This window comes from Ceratina calcarata, unplaced genomic scaffold (assembly GCF_001652005.2).
Source record: "Ceratina calcarata isolate Rehan_Ccalc_2016 unplaced genomic scaffold, ASM165200v1 scaffold147.2, whole genome shotgun sequence".
In the NCBI taxonomy this organism is placed as follows: Eukaryota; Metazoa; Arthropoda; class Insecta; order Hymenoptera; family Apidae; genus Ceratina; species Ceratina calcarata.
In genome coordinates this window covers 792,901-806,289 of record NW_017135881.1, presented here as the reverse complement: position 1 = coordinate 806,289, position 13,389 = coordinate 792,901, and positions in this window count along the sequence as shown.

Genomic DNA, 13,389 nt, shown 5'->3' with positions numbered 1-13,389 from the left:
CAGCAATATTTTTCTTAATTCATCTTAACATTCATTAGTACGTACATTAGATTATTGAAAGAAAGGAGTGATAATTCCCAATCTTAAATACTTTCAGGATTGATCATTTGGTCAAGGATACTGAAATAAAAATTCTAAGATTTGTTTCTATCAATTTTTTAATCAGAATTATACATTTCTACAACAAAATTAGTTCTGAAACAGATAAAATTGATTTTAATAGAACTCCTTTCAGTGTTATGTTTTCGATTTCCGGTTCGGTAGTTTCACTACTCCTTTCCAATAATTTATTAATTAGAACTGTACATTCTTACATTTTTCCTCGGTGATATCTCCTCGGTGGTAGGACTGAAATTTATAATTTTCTGGAAACCCAAGTTTTCAACTATCGATACTACGCTTTCAACGAACGGTACGTTCCCAACGCAAGATAAGGCTACGGATTCGTTCGATAATCTGAGAGGGACTGAAATATCAACTACGGAACGAATTTAAGATTTCATGGTAGCTCTTACTTTCAACGTAAGGGGGAATTAGCAAGTAAAATGACCACCGTGAAATACAACTCGGAAACTTTTAGGTTTTCTGACTTAGTGCTTATGCAAACGACAAGAATTCTAATTAGAGATTATAATTGTTAATTCACTAAATGATCCAAAGTAGCCCATGACCAAGATTGCTATTCCCTGGATGACGTCCAATTTCTTTATAAAGATTTATTTCGTTTTCAACGAACTTTATAGTTACTTTAACAAAAAGCATACCTTTAAATCTTCAGTAAAACTGTCTCGAGGCAGACCTAAAATAAGTAGATCGATTTTATGATTTCTCAGAGGAAATGGAAATATCTGAAGATTTTGTACACACTAAATTATATTGAAATTTCTTTAATTAATAAGAAATAAAAGTAACTGTAAGGTACCATATTTATCTGATCTATTACGCGAATTTAAAATCGCAGCTATATTCTCTACGTCTGTCGATTAATGTAAGTAATGATAATAATTAATAACATCGAGTTCCTCGAGTCGACTACGCGTCGCATGGATTTCAAACAGGTATTCCTCATTCGACGAATTCTCGATTTTTCTAGAAAAACGAATAATTTTTCACCAAGTCCTCACTCGCCTGTTTATTCTGAGTTTATCACGCGGAGGTGGAAACAGCGGCACGAGTTTGCCGTGCAATTTTCCTTTCCCTCTTGCCTCGTTCCGCAGTCTTCACATGCATCCTCCGCAGCCATCCGTTCGTCACCTTCTATTATTTACTGCATCAAAAAACATCGAAGACGCTTCTTTGCATTTCGTCCTCTCCGAAAAATTCCTCTTTCTCTCTCTCTTTCCCTCTTTCTCTCGGTGTTCATCCCTTGATGAACGGTCGACGAATATTCTCGTAGCAGTCGGAACCGATGAATTTTTCTGAATTACCAACATAAAATACGCTTAGAGGATAGATTTTAGAAGAGTATTCAAAATTAAATTCCTCTTCGATTTTTAAAAAAAAGCTCGCATTGCGTTTCAATTACAAATTGTTTGAATTCATTCCATGGCAAGGAATTTTGTAATATTGCAAATAATTGTTCTTTAAAGATACCATCGCATCGTCTAAGAACTCGTAATTGCATTATCTCGAGGACCCGGCGGTTTTGAGTAAAACGCGAGCCGCACGCCGTTCTCTTTTCCTTGAAGCAAGGGTTCGAAGGACCAGACTGTGGTGGTTTTGTGTAGCGCAGGTACCGACACACTGGTCGGACGTACGAAAATTACATACGAGGAAAAATTGGCCATAAATTCGGGGTCTCGTTGACCGCCTCGGCGACGGCGCGCGCGGCGGCGCGCGCGGCGGCCGGCGTCCTGGCGCGGTAATAAAATTAGAATTATGTCTCCGCTCAGACATTCACCTGTCACGGTTCCTTCGACGAGCAGGGCGAGGCAGCGGCCCGCATACCAAGGGCGTTTGTTAGCGACGCCGGAATGTGTCCTCTGGCTTCCTAACGTATGAGTTACACCGGGAAGATTACATCCATGTCTTACGGCCGCGGAACCACCCTCGCGTCACGGCCTATGGTTATTAAATTCTGCGTCTACCGTCTCTCCGTGGGAAGGGATTTTCTTGGTGAACGTGGCTGACTTATCGCCGGGGCGCGACGAGGAAAACGAGACGGTCCGGTTTTTCTTTGGAAAACGATGAACGAACAGGATGAGAAGTTTAGAAGCGGGAGAACGACCGCAGTTTTCATGAATCTTTTAGGGGCCCGTAGTTACCCTCTTAAAGCGGACGATCGTAATGGCGGTATCGCGTTTAACGGGCAAAGGCGACTCGTTAAGGGATCGTCCAGGTGGTGGAAACGTTTAACGTGAACCCATGCGCGCCCGAAGAGGATTAAATCGGTTTATGGTTGATGCGAGCCGTGGTTAGAACGGAGCTCGTCTCTTGTTTCTGAATTGTTCCGTAGAATCAGGATGATTCGACTTAAGTTAATTAAGTGGCGGATAATAAAATATAATTGCATTGTCCCGGAATTAAATTGGAAATATATTAACGATTGACAGGATGAAATGGCCGGACGGAGAGCGTTGATTATTCGTTTATATCTCTTTTAATACAATCAATTGTTCGATCGGAAAGTTTCTTGTTTCTTTGATTAATTGGACCGGATGGACGTTTCCTACGTTCACCGTTGCGAGCGATACGCGGAAAGGTTGTCGAAACTGCATTCACGGTTAAAACCGATGTAACGAACTGCCATTCACGGTAGCTGGTATCGTTTTCGTCGATTTCGTTTCACCAGTGGGTGGTGCACGGTTGCCGGTCTCGACTCGTTCTCTATCCACCTGGAATCAACCGAAACGTCATTCTGTACCGGGAAATCATGTGCAACGGCGGTTCCGACCTATGACAAAAATCCGTAGGCCGGCTTATGCGGTTCGGTGTCGTGTACCATTCGACCACAGACATCCTGGCCGGTGCATACGTATAATGATAACAGCGGTCGAATCAGCTCGAGCATCAAATCGTTGACGGGCTGCCAATCGCGAAACGGCAATTTAGCCGTGAAACGTGGGGATACGCGACCGCAGATCCCACCAAAATTCTCTTCGGCCACTTAACCCCTGCGGCGATGTCCGCGCAAACCCCGGGAAAAAAAGAGGCGATTCATGAAAATTCGTATAAAAAAAAGAGAGGAGCAGAGGATCCGTGTCAACGGTTGTGCCGTGCTCGAAGCGAAAGAATCTTTATATTCGACGTTTCAATTACAATTTTGTTTTGTGCTCGCTGTTCGTATCCCTGGGCTCTTTGTTTTGTTCGTCGCTCGGCTCTTAATGTTTTATTGCTGCTGGCTGTCACCCTTTATTTGGATTTTCATGTTATTTTTTCGTCCCGTTGTGTTCACTGTTGGTCAGAGAAATATTCTCGCTCAAGGGCGTCGACTACGTTACAAACAATCGAACAACTAAAAGTCTATGTAAACGATCCTATTTTATTCATAACATTAGCCTGTGTTACACTAGAAAATGATTGGCAACGTCCAACTGCCATTTACCGTTCGTGAATATTTCATAAAACATTTATCGTATTTATCGTTAAATAATTTTTTACATAATAATTATAAAACGTAATATCTTCTTACAAAATCTGAATGGGGGATCACTTTTCACAGACGTTCAAAGGGACTGATAACATCCGCGGAATTCGGACGTCGCCGTCGAAAAAAGAGAACGACGTCTGAAATTGCAGAAGATACGAAAGATGTTATTGAAAAGTTTTCCCCGATAGAGTATCCCGTGATCTTCATCATTCGCGGAAGAGGAGATCCTTTTGAAAGAGGATACGGCCGGATTATAAGGTTGCCGGACCTTACGGGGAGATAGAGGCCAACCATTTTAACCGAGAACGATCAGGGATAAGGATGGGGACTTTAAGAAGCTTACTTTGATCACAATGTAGACGCTTCCGAAACGAAAACGCAACAGCACCCGAGAAATGAATACTCGTTTTCCATTTCCCATCTATTAATAATAATAATCAACGTCCGGAAGCATCGCGATACCATGACTAAAATTCTGAAGAATGATTCCGAGTCAAGATGCTCTTAATTTCCTGCTCTTGGATAATCGTTGACCATGAATTACTAACGGAAATTAAACAAAAGAATATCGAGAGTTTCTCCCAAGGAAATTAACTAATATTTAAAATTCGCTTTGCTTCAAGCATCTCCTTGCATTACAAATTTAAATCTCATTATCATTCGACGCAGTCTATTCGAGTTAGTGATTCTCGCACTGCACGGTCTTTGAAGAACGAGCTCGCGATTAATGATAACAGGCGACCAACTCCCGGGGACGTCGTATACTTTTGACGTCGCCAGGTGTAAAGCAGAGAACGACGACGTTGGACGGAAAAATACCCGACGTTACTGGTGCCAGTGGGCACGTCGATGATGATAATGAAGCTCCCGCCATTGGTCGACCGATAAGGCGATTTACGTGCGCAATATTCATGCCCCACACCGTATCCATTAGAGAACGGACGCTCTTTTTTTCGCTTTCGTTTGCATACGCAAATAGCTCGAGCGCACGGGGGTGGGATAAGTTTGCGCAATAAAAAAGGTAACGGAACAGGTTACACGAGTGAACGGGAGAAAAAACTGGTGGCGAGAAGGATGGAAAAAAAGACGAGTTGTTTGTTGGCGATCGCTTATATACGTATGTTAATGCATCCACGGCAGAGGGACGAGAAATATCCCTGTTGATGTTCGATAAATTCGTGAAAAATATTCGTGATAAATATAGGAGGTCTCAATTACTTGTTAGTTAAGTGTATTAATTATATATCAGGACAGGAATATTTCAGGTGTTGGAAAAGGATTGAATATATAAAGATCTGTGAGTACAAGCTCGGATAAGAGAATAATCTACAGGCAATAGCGATCGTTGCTCGGCTAGTGTGATAACCGCGAAGGAGAACGATGGATCTTGTAAAAGCGCGTGCCGCGGACTCCGCGTGTCGACTTAGCAGGTCGGAGGCAAATGTTTCTCAACTGTAAAAACTGGTGGGACACGTGCTCGGTCCTTTTCAGTCAGCGTCGAAGAGATCCTCGAAAGGATACTGAGAGAAGAACGGGGCAAGAAGAGGGGGACGGGGATGGAAGCTTTGCCTAATGGCTCAGATCACAGACCGCAGATCACCGGATTCCTCGCGCCGGATTCCCTCGCCTCCGTCTTTCGCCCCTCCGCGTTATACCCGCAACCACTGTCTTCTCTCCCTCGCAGCGGCGGATCCTAACATCCTCCTGACGACGATTTGAATGATCATTATATGCGCGGTCGTACCTCGCAAATGAAATCGGCCGCTCGTGGATCTCGATTTTCCTCCAGAATCCACGAAAGATGCCCGCGCGGTAGATGGACAGGGAACCCGCGGGATTATAAGGTAATTGCGCGAACGTGATGAGGTATAATTGATAGTTGAAAATGAATTCTGGATCATATCTTCGGGATAATGATAATCCAAGCATGGTTTTAAAAAGATTACCGCGGACAACGATTCTATGTCGTGTCATGATCTACAATTTATGAAGCGGTCACTTTATTTATATTTCATTTTTTTACTGTAAGATCGAAGGAGCGACAAGAGGAGAGCGGAGATGAAAGCGGAGGTCGTGACAAAAGGTCGGTTCCTTAATTGAATCTTGTTTCGAGTGGCCGAACGGAGGACAGCCCTAATTTTTGTTACTCACGGTGAAACATTTTCGAGGGACGAAGCGCCCGGTGCCGACCTAATTCCGTTCAAATTTCCGGCCCTGGGGCGCCTAAAGGAATTAGCATTCGATCTCGTCGCGCGAACACCTCCTGGGAATCACCACTCGCTGGAAAATTCACGTCGTCTCATTTTCATCGCATCGGTCCGTCTTCCGTGTGTTCCCCAGATCTGATTCGACGTTCCCATTGACACTGCATGCCTTGGGCTTTCACTCTAATTGTACATTAATCATTTCTCAACAATTCATTACATATTGATTTCAGCATTTGTATGGTATTTATTTAAAATAGACTTAAGTACTATCGTATTACGAAGAATAGTTTATGAAAATCCGTATATTAATTTGGAAGACAAGAAAGATTCATTATTTTAAAACCAGTCAAACAAAGAGTTGAAACTCGCTTGTAGAATACTAAGAATACCAAGTAGAATCCGGTATATAAAATCAAACCGCGTCGGTACTCGGTTACAACGGTTCCGGGCCTCTAATTCGTCCGGAACGAGCATGCCACGATTCTCATTCGACTTTCCATCAGGTAGAGTTCTATTTCCATTTATTTCGGTTTCTTTTCCTCGATTATTAACTCGAGAGAGAAACGGGCGCAACAATAATTCCGAGCCAACCCTTCCCTGCCCCTACCCCTGTCGGTCGTTCTCCACCGACCATTTCCTAGGCGTCGTTCTTCCACCACGGTACGTGGCGTAAGTTTAATTTCGTCTATTAGTTCAAGTCCGGGACCCGACACACGGACCGGAATCGGCTTATGGCAGCTTAGACTTGGCGTGATTCAACGGCATAATCCGTGAATCGAATCGAGTCGAGTCGAAAGAAGGCCACTCGGCAATCGTGTGCGTAATGGCGTCGACCGAGGTAATGACACGGTCCGTCCAGCGTTAGGTAATAATGTTACCCTATCAAGCATCGATTAGGCCTTTTAAAGCATCGCAGCAGTCACTCGACAGGGTTTTATCGAGCGAATCACTTGAATCATGGCGGAGGAAATTACCCAAAAACTGAAGTGAATTTGTTCGTACTAGCTGAGTTTCAGCAAGTAGACAGTTACTCATGTTCGAACTGGGATGCTGTAAATATTGTATTCCAGATTTGACAGTAGTCTAATATTAAATGCTTACAGGTTGCTTTTTATAGATTCATCATAATCTCGGGTACAGCGGTTGTATCACACGTTGAGACTTTGTTTCATCGATTTTCGAACACCGCTACGACATATAAGTGTAATTTACGAGGACACGCTGATCAATCAAACGAACTTGATTATGGAATCCTCCCGAACTGCGGTTTTAGCGTACGCGGAGCTTAGCGCGGGAAGCGGTTGCTTTTGACGCCGGTGGGAAACATCGTTCTCATTTCTTATTAATCGGCCACCGCTGACACGGATAAAGCGTCTAAACACGTGGTCCCTGTTATCGATTTCCATCATCGAGCATGGATTAGGCGGCGACGCACCTGTTCGATATTCCCGAGCAGAGTGGCTGTTAAATATTTCATCGGTAACGCGCGCGCGCGCGCGCGCGCACACACCTCTGACTACTTACCGGTCCATAGATTACGGGCACTTCCGTTTCATGGAAACGCATCGTTAGACCGGATATACCGAAGTTACGTTTCGCCGATGCGAGCGTCGACGAGCAATACAGTTCCACTCTTACCGTTTTATTAGGTTGTTTCGAAAGTTTCTATCCATCAGAGTACGCGTTCTGTAAACAAATTTTTCCGATCTGCACACTGCAAGTATGAGTGACGAAACAGAGGGTGCAGTTTGCAAATAATAGGGTAGCAAGCAGCAGTTATGTGGAAACCTAGTTAATAGAAGCGGTTGACGACGCGAGTCGTATTTAACGCCATTTCTCCCTATTTATTGTCGCTTAATTCGTTGAAATTGCCAACTCGGTCTCTCCTCTTTCGAAGTCTTCCAGGAGTCCCGTAGGAAGTAAGAAGGAACTGGCGAAACTTGGAACAATATGATATATAACGGGGGATGTGAGCCGACGGGGGAGGCGAATTCGGTGAATTAGCATCGACGTTAATCGCGTTGGGCGGAATCATTAGGGACACGGAAAGTACGATTATGCCAGCGGTAATAAAGTTGCGGTTTCGCGTCGGAGGCAATCGGTTCGGTAGTTTCACGGGCTGATGTATGCGCGACGCCCCAAGACCCGGTATATATTTCATTTTCCATCGGTTTTTATCGCGGCCGTCCGATGATATCCGCGAGGATAGACATTCGTGTTCGCCCCGTATTAATGTAAATGAGTTATGGACGGCCATTCGGTGCACGTACGTTGCAGCCGGCCAGATCTACCCAGCAGATACAGACGAAAACTGCTTTCGTAATTCGTTCTCGTTGTTCGTTGCCGGCCAACCACGCTTAATGCCGCTTGTCATCTATTCGATCCACCGTGCGCCGCGTTCAGAGCGGACTTATGCCACTTTTATCGTGCCCGTTTACCCTGACAGTTGCTAAATTACATTATCTGTTCGCGTCAGGATTAATGGTCGAAGAAGATTTCGGTTAAACGGTACCGAAGTTTATCTCCGTTTCCGAACGTTTATTTCAATTTTTCTACTTTCGAACGGACGTCATCGACCACGCAGATATTATTACCGCAACTGAAAACTCCAGTCCGTCCCCTCGAAGACAGAAGGGGGATGCAAGTTTTTTAACAAAAACATTCCAGCACGGATCTATTATAATGTCTATCCCACGACACTGGATAACGGTTGACGATGACGTAAAAGGCAGGCAGCGAAACGAGGGGGAGAAAAACAGCGGCAACAAGGAAGGAGAAATGAGAGGAGAAAGAACCGTGAGATGGGGTGGGCGTAACGAAAGTGCAACAATGCGCTCTTTGGGCGTGTATCAACGCGAAAATGGTGTTCGCCGAGGTGTATACGCAACCGGCGAGCGCGGCGACAGTTTGGCACAGATTGTAAACGGAAGATGAAGGCGGACGGGGAATTCGAAAGAGGCACGAGGTTGCGAGTTATGAATTAACTGTCACCGCTTCTTTGATTTGTGATGTTTCTCCACCCGCGCCCTCGCTTCCTGTCGTCCTCCTCGTTCCTATTCGACTTGCGCTCCTTGTTTTTTGCTCCCTCGCCCTCCATTCGCGCTGTCTTTTCTTCTCCTCGACTCGATTTGCCTTCGTTTGATTGATTGAGCATGATCGAGCTCGATTTCAACGAGCTACCACCACCCCTTCCACTTCTTTCCGTTCTCTTTTCTCGTACCTACTCGCGCAATAGGAGTAATAACGCCGTTAACGTCCTCATAGCCTCCGGTCTTGCACGATTTCCGTTTCCGTTCCTCGTCCTCCTAACTTCTCTCTCTTTCGCTCACTGTCTTCGATAGCAGTTAACGATATTTCGGTGAAACAGGTTCACGCGTGAATAAAAAACGAAGATTAAAAATTCTATCGCTATTTCAAATTCTTCATCTATTTACAGAGAATGTAAAACTTTCTTGTAAATTAAAAAGGAGCCAACTTCGTACGTTCTTTTAAAAGGGAAGTAGAAAAATGTTAAAACTTTTTCCTGGCCAGCGTGCTGGCGGAAAACATCGAGGGTCAAAGTGCGCGGTGCTCCGGTTAATGTTCGCTTCGCGGCGAGCGTTTCCGTAGGGCAAGGGTTCCCAGCGAAAGCTCCCTCCAAGTAATCCAATACAATTTGCTCCGTAACCTCGAGGAGACAAACCTGGAACAGGCATAATAGCTACCCTACTGCGCCATCGTCTTGGTTTAATTATTAATTATTAATGCTTCGCCGGGTTCATAGTATATTTATAGTCAGTTTATACAGAGTTCGGAATTTTGCTCTGTTCATTTACATTTTTTACATTTATCATTCAATTTCGATCTGGTTAAATGTGTGGGAATATTGTTTGTCAGTGCCTATATATCGACTCCACCTTCATCCCTGTAGATTTATCCTCCGGTAACGCCTTTATTCACCCGAAACCTCCGTGAACGGTCGGCCCTCGGACGACTCTTTCCTCGCGTATCGACTCGGACGCCTAATTCCCTTTTGGAGAACAGAGCCAGGGAACACCTGTCCCAACCGGAAATCGATGCTCATTCGCAGACACGTGTCACGCGAGCCGGACGACGTCGTTCTCACCACCACTCCGAGGAACTTTGCCGTTTCCTATTGCCCGGTCGTATTGGAAAAAGAGCCTCGGATTCGGGGACGCGATGCGTGACGCAGTGGAGAAGGTAAAGGAAAGATGAAAACGCGTGGGTAGGGGAAATAACGCGGGTGTTGCCGTAGAGTGGTGCCCGACAAAATTACAATTTGGGGGATGTAATTCCGCTCCCGAGAAATGGCCTGCACATACCGAGGAGCGGTGGTGTTGGCACGATGGGGTGGTTGAACGAGCGGTCGGAGGAGTCGTTGGGAAGGCATATGGTGGGGAGTTCGGTAGGAAGGAGAAAGAGAGAGCGGGGCAGTGGAGTGGGACGAGAGAGATTTATCAACAGCTCGTTCCGCACTAACTAGACGCCGGAAACTCGAAAGATATTGCATCAGCGAGGCGATGATAGCGCCACGACGACTGGCATTAAATTGCATCCGGTCGTTGCAGGAATTTAGCCGCCATTACGGCACCCCCTCGTCTCCGTTCGAGGCGCATCCATCGTTATTCTCCCCTTCTTCGACTCGAACCTGCAGACTCACATGCTCGTCTCGACCCCTTCGCTTTGCCTTCTTTGGGCGAAACTTTAAGTGACCTCGGGTCGCAGAGATCTTATTCCCAAACGTTTTCCAATTCGCTCTCTGCAGCAATCGAGTCGCCCTCGTCTAAAATACAAGACTGGTACGAGGAACGATTTACGAGGCTTGTTTCTGGACGTCACTTTCCATAGGTATCTCGGTGGAGAACGGTACCTATACGTGGGTATCAACAGAAAGCCACGTTCGATTCTACATTGGTTCCAGAGGAACGCGGTTGGAGATAAACGATTAATGCTGTCTCGTAAAGCCAGTGGAAGGCCAGGGTTCCTGGTTCCCCCCGATCGGTGCGCAGCATTCCCGTTTCGCCGAGGGAGTTTCACTTTCAGGACCATCGCAAGGCTCGTGAATTTTCAATTGACCAGCTCTTTGAATTTTTGAGAGAAGACCGATGTTTGAACACCTGGATTGGAATTCTAGTAGTCGTTCCAAGTTCCCTTCGTTTTGTTCTTTAATGTTTCACAAGGTTTGAAAAAGAACGAAAAGCGTGTTTTCTCAACATTGCGTTCTCTCTCAACTTCAAGAAGTGAACAGATGAGACAGAGATGAAACGGAGAATTCACTAACAAATTTCCCTTCGTTGATGAAAGTCAAGATGGTAAATTTTTTTTACAAATATGTATACGGTTCCAGTGATTCACGAATTATGACAGAGGCAAAAAAGAGAAGATCCGAAATTTTCACGGAGACAGCTCAGCATGGATCTGTAGTTACGTGAAAAGTCACAAACCAGACAAATTGATCCACCGACATCAGTTTCCCCGTCCTTTCACTGTTAATATTATTTCATCCGGCGCACGGCTGTCAAGAAATCGAATTCGAACGGGCTGGGACAGAGTCGAAGGCTTGACGTAGTTCCCGACAGTGTCACCAACCAAGTCGGAGTAATTTATCCATTTGTCGGGTTTGATCGGGAGCGAGAGTGCCCTCGAGGCAAGAGGGGGTGTTTCAAACCCCCCAGTCTCAGACAATTCCTTCCTTGTACCGATCTGGAAGAGAGAAGTGTGCTCGCGGTCTTCAAACGTCCCCGCCGTACCGCCGGCGCAGCACAATCTCCTTAACTTGCAAACGTTTGCTCCCTCTCAACCCTCCGTGCTTCCACCCTCTTCGCTTGCTCGCGAAGCAACAACCTGTTATAGCCATCCCATAATTTGCATTTACACTTTAAACAAACACAGCAGCCAATGACGACGTTACTGTGGCCTTCTCGGAAACCCTTATCGAGTTACCCCTTTCCATGCTCTTCTCTCCCTCGGTCTTCCGTTGTCTCTAATTCTTTGTCGTTCCTCGGGCCACGTTAGACGAACGTGATTCTTGTTCCAAGACAGGAGTTCGACAGAGAATTGCTTTCTTTACGACGCTCGGCTTTAGTGCCGAAATTGTTAAATTACATAATTAAATAGTGACACTTGAATATATTCTACGTCTTCGTCACCTATTTAACACCGGATATAATATTTGTACAAGCGAAAAACGGAAAGATCTTTCACACCGAGTTAACGATAAAAATGGAAACATGATTCGATACGACACACATGTAATTTTATGAATGAAAAGCAAAAATTACACTAGTTTTCTATCGGTCTGTCCTCCATTCCGAAATTTCAAGTCAACTAACTACCGGCGATTACGTTACTCCTGGCACCCAGTCCGCGTCTGCAACTAGTGTCCTAATTCGATATTCAATATTCCGTTCCAGCTTCCTTCCTCCCTATCCGTCGAAAAATAGACGTCGCGCGCTCGAGAATCTCTTACCAGCATCCGCCGCTAACTGCCCCGTCACGTTACGCTCCCTTCATACTCGATAAATTGAGCGGCCGACATCGGGTCAACGGGACATCCGGCAAGAGAATTTTCGCCGGAACAGCCGCTTGCTATCGTGCAAAACTAATTACGCTGCATACACATATTGATCAGACAGCCAATCGATACAGTCGAATTGTCTGATACCAGAAAGATATCGAGATATCGAGATATCGAGTAATATCCGTAATCCGTAGCTGTTATCTTATAAATTAATAAAACAAGGGAAATGTTAGCAGAGCGGAAAACAGTATTGAATAAAAATATTAGATTTCTTTATTTTAAGCTTAATATTCGTTCAGGAAGAATCCGTCTGAAAAATATTTATTACAATTCCAGTTGACCAATTCGATGAACATCACTTGGTTAGGAACGAGTGAACACGGGGAATAGGAGGTCGCGAGAACTAGCTACTAATTACAAATAGTGCGCGCTACTAATTACACGACGTCATTATCGCTAATAAGTTGTATTTAAAGTTTTATCGTATCGCGTGACAATTTCACGCTCCATAGAAGCATCAGGTTCCGCCTGGGTACGTCACGACACCCGCCGCGCGCCGCCGCGCGCCGCCGCGCCGGTTCGCGATTGTTACCTTCTCTCCCTTTCTTTTCGAGGGTAACGAGAGTTAAGTCTTAAGCCGAGGCTTTGCCTGGTTTGACCATATGAGAGCCTTAATGATTGTCCGCTTTGTACTCAATCAGGTGGCTGACTAAGCGAACGCGTTTCAAGTGGAACTGCCGCTTTATCCACCCCACGTGAACGAATTTGCGTCCGTTGTGAGCTACCTTTAAAACTGCCAGGGTGTCGCGTCGCTCGAGCATCGTGCAAGTAATTTAACTGGCCAACTACTCGCTAGTAGTCCCGGGACTGTATAAACAAAGCGGCTGGTTAATTAATCAGTCTCGGAGTCGGAGTGCGGTTGGTAATGGCTCCTGAATAGATTCCAGATTAATTATCCGGTCGTTTCTTTGAGACCGTGCTACGCGTCCACGATAAAGTTTGTCGCCCGTAATCACCGTTTTAGAACGGATAAAAAGATGTCTTGTGATTTTGAACAGCATTACGAATAAATT